The sequence below is a fragment of the Xiphias gladius genome, chromosome 13 (assembly GCF_016859285.1).
Source record: "Xiphias gladius isolate SHS-SW01 ecotype Sanya breed wild chromosome 13, ASM1685928v1, whole genome shotgun sequence".
Classification (NCBI taxonomy): Eukaryota; Metazoa; Chordata; class Actinopteri; order Istiophoriformes; family Xiphiidae; genus Xiphias; species Xiphias gladius.
The window spans coordinates 12,253,543-12,274,936 of record NC_053412.1 but is presented as its reverse complement, the minus strand read 5'-3'; the positions used below and the strand labels follow the sequence as shown (position 1 = coordinate 12,274,936).

Here is a 21,394-nt window from a genome sequence, read left to right as displayed (position 1 = left end):
CTTTGAAGAAACATTTGCTGTTGCACTCCATCAATATTTGCCTGTTTTGCCACCTGTATGTTTTACCAAAAACCTCAGAGATTGGTTGGATTACTGTTCTGTAATGAGCTATCGTGTCATATATCATATCATAAATCTTGAATGCAATTATTCACATCGCATTTTTTTAAATTTTCAAATAGATCTGGTAATCCCGAGAAAAGAGCATGTGTAATGCAGACATATTTGAACCTAATATGATGTTCAGAGAGTCAGATAAATACAAGTAGCACAATAACACAGTTTCCGGCCCAGGACTGTAATTTACATCTGATAATGAGTGCTACCTTGACTGGAGGTTGCTCATCATGTTAGCCTCGTGATCAATGGACTGGCAGCAGAGCATGTGGTAAGAAAAATCCAAAACAGCTCAAAATGTATGGCAGGTTGGATGAAATGGCCGGTGGTGAACAGCAACCATAATTATAGTTGACATACTTCCACCTACTCAGGCACTTCACACGTATGCAGGAAAAGTCAGCATCAAATCCGTTTTCTGCAGTTTAAAAGACAAAGTAGATTTGTTGGACTGAGGCGAAATTATTTACCATCAGGCGGTATCAAATATAATGACAATCCAGTCAATATAAGGCTAGATGGAAAAAAAATATTGTAGTGTGTGAACATTAGCATTACTTATCATCGTTTCAGACTGTTGCCTGTCTGAATGTGTTTTCAGGTTAACTGACCAGACAGACTGGGGGGAGTTAGCTAGTTTTTTTTTCTCGGTTGTATAAGAGCGATGAAGCTCAAATTCTGTTGTTTCGCAGGCTTTTTGCATAACTCACACTTCGTACAAGCCCTCTCTACTGCAGTGGAAACACAAGCTTGGAAATGATTGATTTGAACAAATCTTGAACTGAACTCCTCCAATGAAGATTCAAACACACACACACACACACACGCTTTTGCCCCCAATTGGACAAGCCGTCCCCAATTAAATGGTCTTTAGGCTGAAATTTAGCCTATGACAGAGATACACACACACACAGACACACACACAATTAGAGCCCAAGAATCTTAAACATGACTGGGGAAAAAACAGGACAATAATATTGCACATCGGTCTGTGGAATTAAATCCATCTTTGGTAATTTAATGGAATTCGAGCTCTTAGTCCTCACAACTCTCATCCCAATTAGAAATGAAAAACTGTGAACACAAGGGTAGGAAATTATTAAGAGAGCAGTTGGGCATAAGTGGAAATTACAGAAACCCCCCTTCTCGCTCCTCTTTGAAAAGTGAATGTCAATGCAACTTTGTTAGCAAAGGATAAAATGGTCATTAGAATTCAGCCCACAGCCCCATTAATTTATTCCTAAAGTGGCGTCGTTCATCTATGGATCCGTTCTATATTTAGGGTGACGACGATGGCAAGATTTCCATCGAGAATGTTAGTTAGAACAATGCCGTGTCTGATACGAGACACTTAGCTCAGTGTCTTTGTCTTTGACTCACAGGTCAGGGATTAACACCGGCGTCACCTGCTGTCACTCAGAGCCTGAAACTTAATCTATGAAGACATTCAAGCAGAGTGAGTAAATTCAAATGTCAGTCTTAAAACACCTGGCCCTGACAACAGTACTGGGTCTTCATTTCCCCTTTCCCCAAGTAAAACTGAGAAAAAAACAACACTTGTCAGCCTGATGCTCCTCTCCGCTCAGGAAAATGCAAAGGCGTTTTTGTGGTGCCTCCGTCTCTCCCACTGATTAATGGCTAGAGGTGGAGGACCCATGTTGTGGCTTTGATGAAGCAATTTGTACAGTTCGGCAAGAAAACAATGGCAGTTCATTTTATTGCAATGCGTCTCTAGGGATACATCAGCATGGCTGCTACTGCATACAGTGAGGAGTTTAGCTCAACAATAAATCAAAAGATTCTGGTGTGCCAAGGAGGGGCTGTATTACAGCTCACTCTTTAATGGCCCGTGTGCTGTTTGTAGCTCAATTTGGAGTTTGAAGCCAGCGTCTTACTGTATTCAGTCATGAATACAAAGCCAGGGAATGTTAACGCTGTTGCTTTTGATACCTCCTCCTGGGTGTGCAGGAAGCCAGCAATCTATCATTTAGCCGCTGAGTCCTTAACATCACATTTTCCAGATGAACAAAACAGCAGCAAGGCCTGGGAGTTACACGTGCACCTAGCGATGGTAATTGATGAGATTTTATTTATCAGTGCCAGTATTGATTCTGCTTATCGGTCCAATTCCGTAATGATTCCCTTAATGATTCCTTATCAATTTGTTTTGTGGGGAAAAAAAGTAGGCCTACACTTGTTTCAACGTCAACACAACTATTTTATTATCTTTGAGTCTGTCATCATCTAAAATGGATGAAATGAGAGATATTTGTAAAGCATTCGTTTTCATCTAGGTTAAATCTGCTAAGCCTGCCTGTGTGGTGCTATCAACATTGGATATTTACCCTCTGTAACGGACGTGCTGCTCAGTTGTGAAGCACTGGCGGTCGTCCAGAGAGTGTCAAATATATGGCATTCCTGGAATTTAAGCCCATGTTGCGTAGAGAGATGTTTTGGCATATTGCTGGTGTTTCCACCCATACTTGAAATTACCATTTTACAGACATTACAACTAGCATTGCCATCATCTGTCATTGTGAAATGAGCAACCAGTGCTGCCGCTACAATCCTCTCTCCTTTAAAACAGTTTGCTCTATCTGTTGGTCTAAGAATAAGTAAAATTATATAAAAATAAGTAAATATATATATATATATATATATATATATAAATATACATATATAAAAATGTATTTATTGAATAGAATATTTTATGTAGAATCTTAAGATAATTGAACATTAACGTTAACATAATAACTTGTGGAAAATATAAAATATAACTTTAACCTGGTAATTATCCAGTCCTCAAAATATTATACACTTAACAATAAAAAGGCTATACAATGTAAACATAAGCCTATAGTCCATCACTTCAGTTTTATTATTCATTTCGTCAGCTGTATCAGGCACATTCAAAATTGGTTCCCCAGATATCCTTTTATACATTTTCAAATATACTGTAAAATACTATGTACACTATGGCTATGCTGAATACTTGATGCTTGTTTACTGAGAGATGTGCATCTATACTGCCCAGTGTTCTTTATCTAGTCAATAGCCAATGTCAATCCATTGCTTTAAACGTTGCATTAGTCCAGCGTTGTAACTAAACCTCGAATCATCATTGTCTCGACTGTCAGGAGTGCCATCACATCCAGATATTGTCTGGACTGGTCCCCACAGAGGTGGATGCTGGAAAGCGCAAGTGTCGTTTCGTGCTAGCGCATATTGATGCAGGTTCAGACGTGACGTGGTTATCTTTTTCGAGCTCCAGTTTATAAACACCATTGGCTGTTGGTGTTTATCAAATGAACTAAATAGTTGTATTTCACTCTCACTTTTGTCAGGCACAACGTCACAGAGCACAGCCCTGGAAGTGACTGGCAAGTAAGCAAGACACAGACAAGGCCGAGAGATGCACTATCCAGGGTTAGGGTTAGCGAGGCAGAGAGAGATGCACATCAACTTTACGTTACTGTCATGAACTGACAACAAACTTGGAGAAGAGAGAACACAAGTTGACCTGATTGCTGTTCCCGCAGTTCCCGTCTTGTGGTGTTTTTTTTATCTTTTCGTGACTAGAAGGATAGTTACGCTTAATCCTCTAATCGAGGTTGTAAACACTGACACCCACTTTGACATGAGGGGGAGGTGGAGCATACGCGTAATTTGCGGGGCTTGGTGAGCTCGGGGGCATACGATTCCGATGGTTTGGACAATTTGGAACCAGTTCGCAACTGGAAACGGTTCTCGATTCCCATACCTAATTACAACAGTATAGGCATGGTGCTTGATGCTGATCAATAACAGAAAGTTATCAATAAACCATAGTTTGATTGATTCCAGCACCCATGATGCCACATCATGGGTACTGGGCTGCAACTAACATCATGGGTGCTGGGCTGCAACTAACAATTTTTCTCAGGTGCTTAAAAAATTAGTCGATTATTCAGTTAGTTGATAGGCAGAAAATTAATTGGCAAGTATTTATAATTGATCAATGTTGAAGTCAATTTTCTAAGCAAGAATTGCAAAAACTCCCTGATTCCAGCTTATCAAATTTAAATTCAATTTTGACTTTTGGTCAGACAGAACAAGACATTTTAAGACAGAAATTCTGACTGGCATTTTTGGCTGTTTTTTGATATTATGAAAGACCCAAGATTTAATGGATTAATCAAGAAAATAATCGGTAGATTAATTAATAATGAAAATAATCGTAAGTCAAGGCCAGTTTCATTGGTCATCGATTATTTTTTTAGATAGCCGATGCTAGATAAAATGTCAGAAATGTGAAAAAATGTTCCTCACAAGTGTCCATGAGCTCAAAATGAAATGTCTTCACGTCTTGTTTTGTCCAACCAACAGTCCGAAGTCATAGGTATTCAGTTTACAATTACATAAAACAGAGAAAACAGACACTTACATTAAATTAAATTAAAATCAGATATTAAAGAACTAAAAGTAATAAAAGTTAATTAAAATAATATAAAATAGAGACTTTTTGACATTACTGCTTGATAAATGTAATTTTCTGACAATTGACTAATCAGTGTTATTCACTTCACCTGTCAGTGGTTTTAACGTTGTGGCTGATCGGTGTATTTGCTGCCGGGAAGTTGAAAAGTCGCCAAGGTGTTGCCAGTGTGCTTATAGCTGCTGCTGCATTTCTGTTGTGTCGTTCTGACTTTGCGTAGCTTTATGCATTAATTCTTCAAATCTATACTGGCTGACTGATTCTGCTGCTAATGTTTCCATATTAAAAAATGTGGCACTAGCAAGTACTAAGGTTTGTGCCAGGGCCATCATTACTTTGTTAGTGCAGGATATATGGGCAGCAGCACAACATTTTCACACACACACAACATTTCAAGAGTGCAATTTTCCAAATAGCAAGGGCCACAATTTAAGCCGTGTAGGCTGTGTCTTATTTACTGCCCATAAATACCGACAAAATGGCGAGTCTTTTTTTTTCTACGTTAGCAGTCTAAATGATCACCTCAAATTTGGAAGCTCTTAAACTTGCCAGCACATCATATCGTCATTAAATATTATATAGAATTACCAATATTCACATCTGCCAGTTTGTGACACTAATGTTAACGTTAGCCGAAGCAGCTACAAGAGCTCTGAAAAGTATTACTAGGGGTCGTCAGGCAGATATCAAAACAGTGGGGGGTTTTTCGCCGACTTCTGAAGGGGGGAACGCCAGAAAAAGTTTGAGAGGCACTGAACTAAACAATTCTAAACACATGTTCTGTTTTTCCCTTTTCCAAACCAGGCACATAATTGAAGAGACAGGAGAATGGGGTTGAAAGCCTGATGATCATGTGTAATGCACAGCAGTTTGCTTTCAAACAGATGCTTTGCTCCCTTTCAGAGTCATTTAGTTATTATTCACAGTAAGACTGTTCCTGAATGCTGGGTGACTGCGTCGTAGTATTAAAAATCCAAAAACAACAATGTACTCATTTAGTCCAGAGTCCTAAACAAAAGAACGACAAAATGAGAATCTTGAAATGTGATTTCTCACAATATCGAACTGGAACAGCAAAAAAGAACAAAGACTTTAGAGAGAAGAGAGAGAGACAGCAATAGTGAGAGGTGAATACGGAAAGAGATACAGAGACCCTTTAAACAAAATTTTCTGTTTTGCTCGCCACTCATCCTCCACGGTCGCTCTATGCATAAATGAATACAGATAGCTGTGTGAAATCAGTACTGCTAAGTTGCTTGGCACAAGATGTTGCTGTTAATCAGTCCCCTCAGCCAACGTCCAACCCTGCGTATAAAGCCCCCTCACACACACACACACACACACACACACACACACACACACACACACACACACACACACACACACACACACACACACACACACACACAAACACACACACGCACTCAGCCACTTTGGCCAATATTTCCTTTCACAATTGCTTTTCTCTATCCATTCATCACCCATACAATTCTAGTGGAAATATGTGCTCTGCAGCTTATTATAGAATACAGACACTGGATGTTCTGCATATTGACAACTTTCGCTTGATGTTATTTTTCTCTAACATATGTCATCATTAAATCCCTCATTTCAAGAATTAATACACTTATTTTTGTTATGCTATAGAAGGTACAGTAAGGTTTCCAGCCTGCCAGAATCCGAACAGTGTTGTAAGCCCTCTCCAGAAAGGTGAAAACCTAAAAAGAAACGAGTTCAACCTGTCATTTCATCAAAATGAAAAATCTGTGGTGGCTCCTGAGGGAATACATTAGGAAGGATAATAGATGTGTTGGAGAGCACCCACAGGGAATTTCTGAGGATAACGGTATATTTTCTGGTCCATAAATTACAATGCCGCCGCAGAGTTAAGCAGGTTTAGGAATGTATGTGTGCAGCCTATATAAATAAATAACATCATAAATGCAGAAAATAAGATAGATAGACTTTTCAAAGCTGTTTCAATGCCTGTTTGAATACAATACCAACACCAATCTAAATTACTATCGATATTCAAAAAAATAAAATTAAAAAAACAGCACAAATTACAATAGTATGCATCTGAGAAAAGTGCATCTTTCCACAAAATAAGTAAAAGTAATTTTTTTAAAAAGAAAATTAAAAAAAAAAATTCCCATTCAATGAACAAAAGTTCTCTTTGGACTGAAGGCCACCAACAAATGCAAACAAGAAAGAAAATCCAAGGGCACTCTGAGACCTGGCTGACAACGACAGGTTTCCAGATAATTTGCAGGTTTCAAGCTTTCCCTTTCGAGTTGTTCCACATTCTCGTACTCTGATTGAGCTCTCTGAACAAAAACCACTGTTGTATTTATCTGGGCAACAGAAATGCCAGAAACTTTTACATTTCACTCAGACTGTTATCCAAATTAGTACCAGCTTTTAGCCATGCCTCTAAGGATGGCAATGTCGGTCCACCCAATGGTCCAATAGCCATCGGATTGATTGCCATGAAAATCTTTACAGAAAATGAAAGTTACTGACACTGGTGATCCTGGATTGCAAGTCCCTAACTGTCCGTGTCTGTCCTGGGGTTAATGCTCAAGGCTCTAGTGTTCACCAATACCTTTTAATGTCTGCCCAGCCACTTCTGTGCAATGTTCAGCATTAAGAGCCCAGAAAAGAGTCCACAAAATTCTTTTCTCAAATGCTGAAATCCAGGGTGTCGGAACTGACTGGCCTATATGAATTTGCCTGTTGATGATCTTACATCCACGTGGAAAATAATCTTGAAATAGAATTTCTAACCGAAATAGATACAGAACAAAGTACGATCAACATCTTAATGTTTTTATTTAATAGTTTAAAATGTTGCAGTCAGGATTATCCCAGTGGTATCTTGTTCACCCTCAAAGTTTACCAAAATAAACAGCACTCTAACAGAATACTTTATGAAACACTAAATTCAAATTTGAACCCAATAGCACATATGATCATAGTTACATGGAATTGAGCTAATTTAGAAAGTTTAAAGCTGTGAAGAGCCTTGCAATAGATAAAGATAAAGATCTTGCCTGTTTTATCAAAGAACAAAAAAGCAAATGAGCTGTAGCAGACACACTCACCACAACACCATATCATTTTACTCCCTACATGTCCTGACTGTGTGTTCAATGTATTTTCATATACAGTCATCGTCTCCAGCTTGTTCTGGGTAGGTGACACACATCAGGATATAGATGTTTATGTGTTTTGGACTTTTTTCAAATGATCTTGTATCCCAAAAAAAATAAATAAATAATGCTTCTCACGAAATACTTTGCTAAAAAGTACATTAAAGAGATTGCAAAGGCTATTTTTTTTGAAATACTGTCTAATAATATGTAATAATATCTTCAAAGATGCTGTTTTTGAATAACACAGTTGCGTATCTTTTCAAAACAACCGACTGAAGACAGTTTATTACCTCTATATCACTCTGTTGCACAACTTTTTTGCTGCTGTGCACATTTTTTGATTAGCTCTCTGAATTGTTTGTGACGAGATTCTGTCAGGGACTCAGAGTTACAAGAGGAATGTTCATACTACAATAACTACCCATGTCTAATTATCTTGGTCTCAAAGCTCCAAAGCCAGGGGATACCCGCATGAAGCTTTTGCAGTAACAGAAACATACATTAGTTCATGTAATTATTTCATATACCCGGCACGGAAAAAACTATGTGGGCACTCAAACATTTCATTGCCATATGTGACTGTTAAGCATCCCACGAGAGCAGCAGTGAGGTCCAACACTGATGTTTGGTGGCAAGGTCTGGCTCGCAGTCAGCGTTCCAGTTTATCCCAAAGGTGTTGGGCGGGGTTGGGGTCAGGGCTCCATGCGGGCCAGTGGAGTTCTTCCACACCGAACTAGGAAAAACATTTCTTTATCGAGATGGCTTTGTGTCCACGGGATCATTGTCGTGTTGAGGAAAGTAATCAAAAGTTGATCATGTTCCACAAAAATCACCTTGCAGTGCATTCAGAACCTGAAAAATGACTTGTATGAGCTGCAAACAGAAATCAATTTAAATGAATGAATTACGGGGAACAAAGTGTTTCTCTTGTCAATATAAGCACTTTGAAACCTGCAATGAAAAACTCCCTGGAGTGTCACGTAATTTTTGGTCGGTTGTGTTTATCTGTTAAATTATCTAACTTTTGACTGTGCCTATCAGCACTAGAGCTGAAACAAGTATCTGATTAATTGACCGACGGACAGAAAAATCAGCAACTATTTTGATAATCAAGTCATTTTTTTTTGTTTTTGGATTTTTGTTCCAGATTCTTAACTGTGATGACTTGCTGCCCTTCAGTGTCTTGTGCCATAAGACATAACAAATAGAGTGTCTTTGGGTTTCAGGCCGTTAGATTAAGTCTAAATTTTGTTAGTTGGACAAAATAAGATATTTGAAAGTGTCGCTTTGGGCTTCTTGAAATTACATCAGGCATCTTTCGCTATTTTCTGAGATTTTATAGACCTGGCGATTAATCGATTACTTGAGGAAATAATTGCAACTTTAATCGACAGTGTAAATTATCGTTAGCTGTAGCCATAATCAGTACCATGTGTCTATCTATTCTTGCTGCTCATTCCAGGCGATGAGTCATCCTGATTTTCCGTGTTATAATTTTGCTTATCAATACATGTGGCATCCCTTTCATGTCTGTCTTTCCTGGAAAAGGGACCCCTCCTCTTCGGTCTTCCTGAGGTTCCTTCCATTTATTTCTTGTTAAAAGGTTTTTTTGGAGGGGAGTTATTCCGTATTTGAATTGTGGGTCTGAGGATAGAGGGAATCGTATGCTGTACAGATTGTAAAGCCCCTTAAAGCAAATTTGTCATTTGCGATATTGGACTAAATAAGTAGAATTGACTTGACTTGTTTGATCTAGTTTGTGTCCAGAAAGGGCTTTTAGAAGCCGAAGTATCGCTGCAAATCTGTCTTGCTGCCTAGTTTATCCACATGACACTGTTGAGCTGTTACTGTCCCTTTGAGGAAACACACTCCCTCTCTGACAGCTAAATGTCTAACTACACAGAAATGTCTACTTACAGGTTACAACATATACTAACCAGTGGTTGCCAACACCCGCCAAAGGATGCAGGTCTTACTTGAAGCCCACTGACTTTGACTCCCTCCCCGGCGTCGCTTCACTTGACTGGGTGTCGGTAGCAGAGGGACGAGGGTTTCCATTCACTGTCCATCACGGTCTCAACAGAGTTGTATCCGCGGCAGGCCAACCTTTTTCGCATTCTTGTTTTCCTTCCTCCTCCTCAGTTTCTTTCTGGTGTTTGCATCTGACAGACTGATTTTAGATGAGACCCACTTTCCTTGACGTTCTGCAAACAATCAACATTACAAATGACCACAATGTGACCATGACACATGACACACCTTATGTAAAACGCTTTGAATCACCTCTGTTTGACAGGTGCTATACTAAAAAAAAAACCTGCCCTGCCTTCCATTATGAATCCAGATTAAAATACAATATAGAGGATTGGTGATGACCCCCCCCCACCCTGACTTCCTCATCAGCTATCAGTCTCATGAGCACATGTTCAGTTTTCATTGCAAGCAACGCATCAACCACCTGGAGGGGGAGATGCCTGGGTGGCATTTTGACATGCTGTTTGCAGCTGACAGATTCAGGATAATCACTTCACGACTCCCATGAAATTTGCTAATGAGCCTTTCGCTGAATGTCAATCTGCCTTTACCTGGGCGAGGTGCGGCTGTATGAATTCATAGGGACTTCATTTTTCCCCCTCCCCCTTCTTCTTCTTCTTCTTCTTCTTCTTCTTCCTCTTCTTCTTGTTCTTCTTGTTCTCCTTCTCACTTCGCTCACTGATTTGACAGCTGTTGTTCTTAATTTTATCCCTGGCTATTTCCTGTGGATCCATCTGGTGCTGCTGAGAATGAGGGGCTGATGGGAGCAGTGCTAAGCCTTTCAGATGCACACGCTCCAGTATTAGGACCCCACGAATATAATAAAACAAGGCCACATACACACACACACACACACACACACACACACACACACACACACACACACACACATCAAATACTTGCAAATACACCTGGGCAAGAATACTGTTCTGTTTCTCTGTAGGTGCTCTGAATGCTTACATATGCTTTACACGAGGATATATTTATACATTTAGTCCACGTACACACACACGGCAAAAATACCCAGACAAGCCAAGGAAGCATCAAATAATCATAAATAGTACAATAACAGCCAAACCACTGCTCCACTGGTAACCAATAAGCAAAAACCATTTGTCCTTGCATGTAAACAACATATTGAGGATGTTCCTCTTTGTTTTTATTCTTCTGCATGTATGTCAATGAGTTTGTGTGTAAGGAGAGAACAAATAAAGATTGGCAGAATGCGCCTTTGTAATTCATCTGCAGGCTGTAAGTTTTAAACGGCTTCGCCCTCAGTGGACGTAATGGGCTGAAAGCAGCTGAAAGTGGATTTGATGGTAGGTATTGACTCGTGTGTGTGCACTGAAAAGTAGCCAATTATTGTGCAAGTCCAGAAGACATGGTTCTCTGTGTGCACATATTCAAGCATGTTTCCCTTCCTCTCTAGAGGTAGAAAGAGAAGAAAGGCAGGCCAATTACAGTGAGTGATTTTTCTATTTGGGCTTTTCCAAGAATAAGAGCTTTCTTTTCTTTCCCGGCGTGTTTTTGTTAATGCTGTGCTGTGGGTAGTTTGGTTTTTGTCTGCTTCCAAGTACAGATTATTCCTGCTTCGAATAACTGCTTGTTTTGGTGTGCAAAGTACTGGCAGAGCTGTCCTCCCTCCACCCTGCAAAAAACCTTTTTTTATTTGTACATCCCTTTGTTTTCTCCGTAGGTTGCGATGCTTTCATCTCAGCGGGGTTAACGACAGCTATAATCCTATTGATCCAGAAAACTGATCCCTCCTAATCCTGTAACATTAAAGTTGGGCATTGTGATGTGCAGCACAGTACAGTAGAGCCGGTAGCAACAGCTTTATAAATTCTTAGCCAGCACCATGAGCCCCGCCGTCAGTGTTCATCTCAAAGCTGCTCCAGAGACAGAGACTGTCCAGGACTGTACCTCAACTAAAAACAGGCAGTTCTTTATGAATCTATTATTTGTTTCTCCTGTGGAGGATGGTGCGTCTTTTTTAATGTGCTATTATTGTGGACTCGACAGACAGAGAACAGAAGACGAAAGAGCATTTTCAGATGAGCCTCGGGGAAGGAGTCGGCCTGACTTCACTCGCTTCCTTTTCTTTCTGCTTCCCACTCTGCCTCTCATTTTCTAACTTTGTGATGCGGGTTCTTACCCTCTGTCTCTCTGGAGTTTTGCTCCTGGTATGCCCTCACACTTATTCCTCCTTTAAAGCCTATCGTCATATCTCTATCCCTTCTCTTCGTCTCTCAGTCTTTGCCTTTGTTTCTTACTTTTTTTACCTTCTTTTCCTCCTTCCTGCACTGTTTCTCCCTTGAAACCTTTGCCGGGTAACGTTGTGTGCGTGATAGCAAAAGCATGTGACAGTGCCCTGCCACGACCAACAGTCATCCATGTCAGTAAATGACACGTAGAGGCATCCCACGATGCACATTACCGTGGTTGCCAGGCTGAGTGCTGGCTGAATCAGCAGTAAAAAGTCACACTTTGGCAGCGCTCCTGCTGCAGGGGCATCAGTGACTCTGGATGACACTGTTCTGGCAGCCTGTATCTCCCACGCTCTGTCACTATCATCGATTTTCACACTGTTGTGAGAGAGAGCGAGAGCGAGAGAGAGGGATAGAGGAACGGTAAATTTTGGGAGATAAAGTGGTTGTACGTGCAGTGTAGTCAGATGAAGGCTAAAAAACTGGCTGAGAAGAAAAATTCTGTGTCAATTCATAAGAGTAGCAACAGCCCTGTTGTTTCCTACTATTTTCAGTTGTCATCCACCATTCAGTTTGTTTACAGAATGATTTTCTGGAAGACGGATTTCACTCTGAGTCCCTGTTTTGACCCGGCATTAGCATGCGTCTGGAGGGATCCGACCACAAGTGGACGGCTCTAAGTCCGTCAGTTCACACCTGGCATTAGAATGTGTCTCCACATGCGTCTCCATTGACCATTTGTGGTCAAATCTCACCTCCCCATTCTATCTGTAAATATACATGTACATCAATCCGTTTGCAAAGAACATGTGCGTTGTTGTTTTTAACCGGTGGGAGGCAGCGACGGACTTCCTGTGCCTAGTGCCTAAAGGTTTGTGTTCACAATCATCACACATATGTGGCCAGGACCACCTCCGAATGTGGTCTGAGTGATTGGATCTCAAGTGCGTCCTCAATGTGTCTTGGGTGCACTCAACACCTGTACTTAGAGCTTTCAACTTGTGAAAGGATTTCCCAAGACACGTTAATGCCAGGTATGAGCAGGGCCTGAAAGTGATTTACTGAAGCCTTGATAGTCTTTCACGGCAGAAACATGGTTATTTATTAGGGCTGCCACGATTAGTTGCCACAATCAATGATGTCCATGCTGAAAATGCGTCGACAAAAATATTTTAAACCGACATATAGTTTTTTTGTTTTTTCTTTTTTAAAATGCTTCAATTCATTATAACAAATGTTGTTCTTCAATATCACTATGTAGTTGCTGTGTAATGACGTCATTTTTGGCTCCAGTCATTGGTCAGCCCCAGCCAACGTTACAGTTTGAGAAAATGGTGGCAGCAGCTGAGTCCGATTCAGTTACAAGTTTCCAAAGACTCCGAAAGCCTGTAGGACTTCAAATCATCACAAAACAGTTTGTACACTGTGCAAAGTTTTGATGGCATACCACAGCAGCACTAGCGCAATGCACGAGCACCTGAAGAGAAAACGCACAAGCTCTATTCTGGATGCTGGACCGCCAGAAGAGGCAAAACCACCATAAGTGTTGGGAGGAAAATTAACCGTTTAGATTAATCGACCAATCAGTAAAATAGTCAATAGATTATTCAATTAAAGACAGTCGTTAGTGGCAGCCCTATTATTTATATTCATTTTTATGGCTGTAAATACACGTATAGACCCTTTTAGAAGACCTACAAAGAAAGTAGGTAAAAAGTCAAACTAAGGCTAAATACTCAGAATTTTTCCCTTATATGAACCAGCAAGTATAATACTTGACTGTATTATCATACAGTACAGTCAAAAAAGTTTGACAGGATGATGCCCAAAGGCCAAAATTTTTGAGTCAGATTTAATGTTTTATTATCTCAGCAACCAATGTAAAGCCTGTTGGATTGTTCTCCCATTTCTTTAGAAACCCAGTTTGCTTGGTCGGTTGCCAAGTACGGAATCGTGTAAGGCACTCTCACACAATTGCTAAGTTCCACGGTGCTGATTTAACAGTAGTTTGTCAGTGAAATGGCTACAGTAATCTGACCTACGGCGTGCCTACTATACCTGGAATCACACTTTAGATCAATTTAATCCATTCTCATGCAGTGAATTTCTTTGATTATCACTGCAAGTGTTTGTCACCAGCAAAGTGTCTTTTCAGATGTCAGGATGATGGCACCCTGCACAAATAGTCAGCATCTGTGAACAAATTATCTATTCAAGCCAAGGCAATATACCAACTTATACTCGGTGAAGCACAAGCTTACTAATGCTACAACATTTAAAGCAGACTCTCATTTATCATCAGGTCAGAGCTTGATCTATAGCTAGTCAGGGGAAAAGCAATTTAGGCTTGCCGGAGTTTGTTAGATGCTTACAACTTTAGTTTTTACACATATTTGAAGCCATCGATTCCTCAGCACTCGTAATGGCTTTGCTGGAAGAGAAGCGATAACTTTGGAATAGGAATGAACAAATCCCTTTCATGTAGAGCACAAGCTGTTCTTAACGCTCTGAGGGTTCCCAAGACAACCATTGGCTCCCTCCTTTTTGTTTGGTAAAGTGTGAGTCATGGTCGGCCAGCTACTTCGACATTATTCAGACGATACATACAGAAAAAATCTGAGCAGTCACCGTATCAATTCTCTCTTCCATCTCCTCTACTGCTTCTCATGGAGGGATAGTCATGGAGTGGTTTGCCCTGTCAACACTAGGGCTGCAGCTAACAATCATTTTCATTATCAATTAATCAAACCATTTTTTTTAATTACTTGATCAATCATTAGTCAATAAAATGTCAGAAATAGTAAAAAAAAATGCCCATTGCAACTCCCCAGAGCCCAAGGTGACATTTTAAAATGTCTTGTTTTGTTCATCAACAGTCTCAAACCCCGAGGTGTTCAATTTACAATAACATAAGCAGAAACGTCTCACTTTTAAGAAGCTGGAACTAAAGAATATTTGGCTTTTTTTGACTATGTTAGATTGACATATGATAGGAACGATTAATCAGTTATCAAAATAGTTGCCATTTATTTGTTTGTCAATCAATTAATCAATTATTCAACTAATCGACTAATTGTTTCAAGTCTAATCAAGATGTTTTTATTTATTGAACTTCATGTCTGTTAGGGAAATTTCTATCGGGTTGTGCAGGTCAAACATGCAGCAGCAAATCTTTCTGAAAGGGCACACTGACTTCTCTCCTTGAGACGTTGGGCAGCTGTCTGAGGTTTTATGGGGAAAAACAGAACTATTCTGACAAAAGTGAAGCAGCATTGCTGTAGTAGCCAAGGTCAAAGCAGATGGCCGCTTTTGCCTCCCTAGAGGCCAAAGATTCGGCTTTGTTAGAATCCACGGGCATAACCAGATAACACTGGCTCCAGACCATGATGTGCTGACGTCTTACTGAAGGCTACGTGCAACGTGATCTGAACTAACACGGGTAAAGAAATGTTCCTGTTTACAGAATAGTAAACCAATAGACTAAGTCCACATACTGCAGAGGCACTGAGTTTGACCATTTCTGGGTGTAAAGTATTTGCAGCATGATCTGTAAAGGGGAAAAGACTGAGCACGGGGGACCGAGCTTCAGAATGGAGACGGCATCATGCACATAAACTTGTATTGATAATTTCTCCATTCTCCTTGGCCAAGCTTCAATAAACATTTTCAGCATAAGACATCTTGGGCTCCTGAACGCTCTCTTCACTGACGAGTCGACCAACAATCAGCAAAATCTCCACAACAATGTCCAAATAGTCTGTCTTTATTTTTGTAACAGTAAGGCTCTGTGATGGCACGCGTGGACAGCTATAGGAATATTTTCTCATTTTTGCGGATCCCCTTACATGGCTACTGACAAGGCTACATCTGTTATCTGTGTTAAATTCTTCTTTTCATTCCTGGATGACATTTTTGTGAAACTTGCCCACAAACAGAGCAGCTTTATATGGCAGTTTTCGAACGCTGATTACACTAATGTCCAAATCTCTTGAATTTGCAGCTCCTGATGAACAGGTGGTAACAAGCGATTTACAACAGGTTGTGCAGTTAAGGGTTCTTGGTTCAAACTCATGTGAAGACATCTCACAGAAAAAAAGTTATTATAAGAATACAAAAACGTTCGCGGATGAAGGCCATTATACCTGGGTTGATCTTCCTTTTGCTTTTGAAACTACAAATAGTGTTTTGTTTTGTTGTGTTGTGTTTTTCAAAAAATGTCATGATTATACTGATGCTACCATCTAGGGCTGGGTGATATATGGACTTTTTAAGGTTTCAGTATATTTTCAAACGAGATAGGATGAGACCATACCACTTATATCAATATACTTTGATGTCGCGTTAGATAAAGCCATGCCAGTGTTTGCCACTCTCCCCTCGCACACTCTCTGCGCAACCCCGCCCCCACTCTTCCTCTGCATCTGTGCACACAAGTTCTTCTGCAACATGGAGAGAGACACACCGCCGGTCCACACTGTCGGAGATAATTGCAATTGTACTGTATTCTAATCCGCCTGTTACTGTCGTTGGAAAACACTGAGATAGGCCTCTTTTTATTTAATATAGGCTATTTATTTTATATAATTTTTTCATTGAAAGGTTTTGCAGCTGTTTATTTAAAAACAGGGAAAGAAACCCTGTCTCTGCATGTTATCTTGACCACAGTCCGTTTTAAAAGAAGTGCTTGTGACATCTCACATGGCTTTGTCTTACAACTGAACCGCTATCCCATTTAGTAGAAAATACCCAGATATATATTGTGTATTGCCATTCAGCCTAAAAATACAGTCTATATGGTGTTTTGGTCTATAGTGCCCAGCCCTGCTACCAACTCTACTCAGGCATTTTCTGCATCTTACAGCATTTCCAAGCCGTTATGTAAGGCACCTCTTTTGGAAGGCACTCTGTCCTTATGTGTGTGATTTCTCTGTGACCTGTGGCAGCGATCCATAGTGTGCCTGTTACAACAGTGCTCGGAAAAGTCTCATTCAGAACACTTTGTCCTTGCTTGAAACATTAACCTCCACCAGTTTACCCTGCAGCGACGAGGGATCCAATCAATTTGCACGCTTTGTCAACTTCCAATGTCTCCTTCTTCTGAGACGGTGACACAAAGAAATTAACACCCTGCATATTCATCACTATTACTATCGAGGAGACTACGAATTTAATTGAATATGTAATAGTACAAGGGAGTGAATTGGGGCTCGGCTCATTGCATTGTTGAAGCATGGACCAGTCACTGGATCTCTTCATGGGCAGATAATAAATGCTGGGCTGCAGAGATGGCACATACACATCCCACAACGGGAGCCCCGAATCCAACTGTTCTTCTAAAGTGAAATATTGCATGGAGATCTGTGGAATGAGGATAAACAAGGAGCTCAGAGTACATAGTGTAAATAACAAGATTAAATCAAAGGGTGAATTGTGATTGAAAAACTTTCCTCTGGGCTTGAATTGATTGGCCATTTCTGCACTGTCAGTTTAACAAATAAGCAGAAAAGGAGAGAAATGATGTGCTAACCTATTTGTTATGCACATGTAATGGGAGAACCTGATCGTTGCTGCAGGATAAAGCATGGCACCTTATTGGTCCTAGCACTAATACACTACACTGTCACCGTGGAGTGACCACAACAATTAGCTGTTAATAGTGAGGAATGAGCCCTCTATGCCGACTAATGGCTGCTGAGCATTGGGCATGAGGACGAAAGAGCCCAAAGACGTGGTCTGGTGGGATGAGGAACAGAGTGGACAGGCTGAGCCCTCAGAACTCCGACAGCTCCCCAGCAGAGAGGAGAGCGAGGATGATGGGAGACAGAAAAGAGGACGAGCAGAGGCGCCTCACAGAGATCAAAGGTACATTCATCAAGGGCTTGTCTCTGCTTCCCTTTGACAGGGGCAAAGAGGTCGGGAAGGGGGCTTCAATGAAAGTCAATGACGATGAGGACAGAGACGCTGTGGAGCTATAAAAAAAACAAATAGGAGAGTGTAATCCTTGTACCTGTGGCTCTATCGGTGTATTCCTCTGAACAGTCTTTGTGCTCACTTTCCACAGATACAATTCTTCATATAATTTATTTTCAATGCACTCTCCCTGAAAGCTGTATGCATTAGTAATGTGACATGCATATACAGTACACAAACATAACCCTTGGCTGAAAGCGTAGCATTAATTACTTTTTCATGTGTGTTTCATACAGAAGTTCAATAATGATTGTCAACCACAATGAGACGGCAAGATGTAAAGTAGATCCTACATCTAGGCAATATTGCGGTATAAACTGAGTCCCTATTTCTGTTGAGTGTAAATATTCCCTTAAATTTGAGATTTGTAAATTGTAGATTTCCAAACCTGAAAAATGACCAAGAATGGTCTAATGATCTGCAAACAGAAAATCGACATAAATTAATAAATGATACAAAAGTATACAAAAAAATACTCAGTCTTTTTCTGTAAAATCCTTCTAAGTCTTGCAGTGTAAATGTTTACATCTTATATAGCTTAGGTGCTTATATATTGTGTCCATTAACGTTAAAGTTAAAATGCCTCATTTTCGACCCTGCGATCGGGCAGCATGTCTTTAGCTATTATAAAAGCGGCAGCATGTTGCTGCACGATGTGTCTGTTAATGTATGAAAAAGTAAATAAGTAATGTTACCGTTTGTGGCTAAGATTTTTCTCGTGTTTGCGTGTGTTGGTGATGGTTTCAGGGGACTGGCGTAAATAATGCTCTTTGAGGCTGTATTTGATAGTGATGCTAAAGATGTTAAATGTGGTGTCTGGTAGTCCATGTCTATGTTGGCACTTGTTTCTGCCAGTGTACATCAGCAATCCGGTCAATGCTCCGCTTTATTACAATGCAGTGTTCCCTGATCAGCCCAGGTTTGAAGGGGATGCATAATTTGTTTGCTCATCCATGTGTCACGTGCAATATGTCAGACTCCAATGATCTCCTTTTGAGAACCTGAGGAAAAGATACATCTCATAGCTGCACACAGCCTTCAAAATTACACGAATTGGCCCAGAGCTCCAATTATAACTCAAATCAATGTGTCGTTTGTGTTATTTTTCAGCATAGACTGGAACATATAAGTTAATCATCCTGTTGCATGGTAGGAAGAGGGTGAGTGGCTATTAGCTGCTGAAAGGCAAAGCATTTAGTGCGATGCAGATGACACACTTTTATGTTGAAGAATGCCTGGAGAGCGTATCACTCATGATCATTATGAACTGAGAGGTTACAAAGGCAATCTGGGGAGATATGACCTATTTCTCCCTCCTGAGTGCAGCTGCTCTCCTAGCTCTGAAGGCAATAGGGGGAAGGAGAGAAAGAGGAGGAGTGCGTACTGTGGCCTTGATACACAGGGTGTGTAATTTTTCTAGATTTACTATGCATCAGCAACAGCTTGAAAAAAAAAGTAACGACTAAAGAGGGCTATCTTTACCATCCAGTGGATATAAGGTGTGTAAATGTGAGCATAAAGTGGATGTTGTATGAATACTGTAGTACTTTGAGCAAGGTTCCATCTGGGTTGTCTTATGTAAATCTCTGTTCCATAATTTTGTTCATCCAGGAATAGAAAGAGACGAAGAGAATACGGATCTCTCCATCTTACATGTTCTACTTCTCTGCCCAGGCCTACAGTACAGGACTGTTTTTAACATCTGAACACGAGTCACACTGACACCACTTGGACTAGACTTTGAGAAAGAACGGACAGTGTCAGTCAAAAGTTTTTTAAGACCTCGTGTTTTAGCATTGTAGTTCAATTCCCAGTAATGTCATCTCTGAGATTGACAACAGTGTGGCCATTTCTACCGCTTTTTCTGGAAGACAGCTCTCAGTCCTCAGACCAATAACAGGTCAGCTTTTCACTGTCATGAGCTGACGTTTACCTGCGATGATGACTGCTGAAAGTCTTAGAGAGACTTGAATCTTTATGTTTAACAACTTAACTGACAGGATCTCAGATTTGAGTGGAACTCTTAATTAGGACTTGTGCATTAAAAAGGTCAACCAATTAAGTCTAAAGTGATTTTATAAACACCTAGACAGGCCTTGCGTGGACAACACAAGTATACCTTGTGTTCTCTGCTTCAGGTGCATAATTAGAGTAATCAAGATCTAGGCCATTTCCAATTAGATCTGGGTCATTTCCATTAAAATAAAAAGTCACAAGCATTTGTCAATGCACCGTTCATAACATGATACTCTTAAAGTAACAGGACCAGTCTTTAACATTGATGGAGGCACTTTCAAATCAGGAATTTCATTTGTTGCCAGTTGACTGCCTGCCCAAAGACCAAACCCTTATCAGATATACTCTAAATGTTGATTTTAACTTTCAGACCGCAAACAAACTGCACCGGAGTTGACTTGGAAGTGGACTGAGACCCTCCTTTCCGAGCAGATGTGTAGTCTGCGCCAGAGGTAGGATAAGATGTACTTTACCTTTACTTGTATATTTACCTCAGGGAAGCTTTTCTTAGGCTCAGCATCACTACCACTGCTTTATAGAACATTCATCTTCAGACATCCTTACATCCTTACAATCATTTATATATTTCAATTCATTTTAAAAAGCCAAGACAAAAACAGGTTTTTTTTTTAAAGCTGATAGTACTTCACATAAAGGAACAAAGTATAGCTGTGGTATGACAGAGACCCACGTCATTTGGATATGTGGTAGAATTTCAAACTGAATCCAGTGAGCAGGGGAGTGAAATGTGACCTTGAATTTCATAAGCCATGGCACAGTGAATACACCGAACAGCAGTGTGAGTTGATCTCCAGCTCAGGGTGTCTATAGATCCTTACGCACCTGTGAAATTATTTGAATTAACCAGGAAAAATAAAAAAAGTCGAATATCATTTCCAAACCTGCTTTCTGTTGACTGAGACTGTCCAAATTGCTAACAGCATCTGACAGGAAGTCTTAGGGAGGCCTTCAAGCCTAAAGTTAATTACCTCATACTCATCTCAGAATGAAGGTGTCTGTTTCTACCTTTCAGACAACACAAAGACATTTTTTCAATTGTGACAGCCCCGCCTCAGGTTAGCAGCCATGATCATTAATCAGATAATCAGGATTTTTGGATTGTCAATAGGACGTTGAGACAAACGCCAGTGGTGACAGAGGTGTCCATTGGGCACTGGGTCGGTAGTAGAGAAAAAGTGATCCATGAAAACCCCAATGAAATCATTACGGTATTTTCTCTATCATGTGGAAGTCGCCTCTCCTAAGCCATATTCACTCATTTTTTAAACTTAATTTTCTTTTGAAGGGCGGCAGTTGATAGCTCTGAATCATGTCTGCTGTAATCACCATGTCTTCCATTAAGAGGGGCTGAGATTTGATTGGCAACTCATTCTGAAAGGTCAGAGGAACCCTGCAGCGCT

The 21,394-nt window shown here is 40.3% G+C and overlaps 1 protein-coding gene across 8 annotated transcripts in view; it reads left to right on the top strand.

Moving 5' to 3' along the window:
* Nucleotides 1-21,394, top strand: part of LOC120797914 (beta-1,3-galactosyltransferase 1-like) — a 107,019-nt gene that overhangs the window by 20,419 nt on the left and 65,206 nt on the right. For 5 of the 8 annotated variants that reach the window (XR_005708592.1, XR_005708591.1, XM_040141697.1 and 2 more), the window contains exon 2: nucleotides 20,344-20,425. The exons of the other annotated variants lie outside the window; for them this stretch is intronic. The gene's annotated coding sequence lies outside the window, so the exon portion shown is untranslated. The remainder of the gene's footprint in view (nucleotides 1-20,343; nucleotides 20,426-21,394) is intronic. 8 annotated transcript variants of the gene reach the window in all.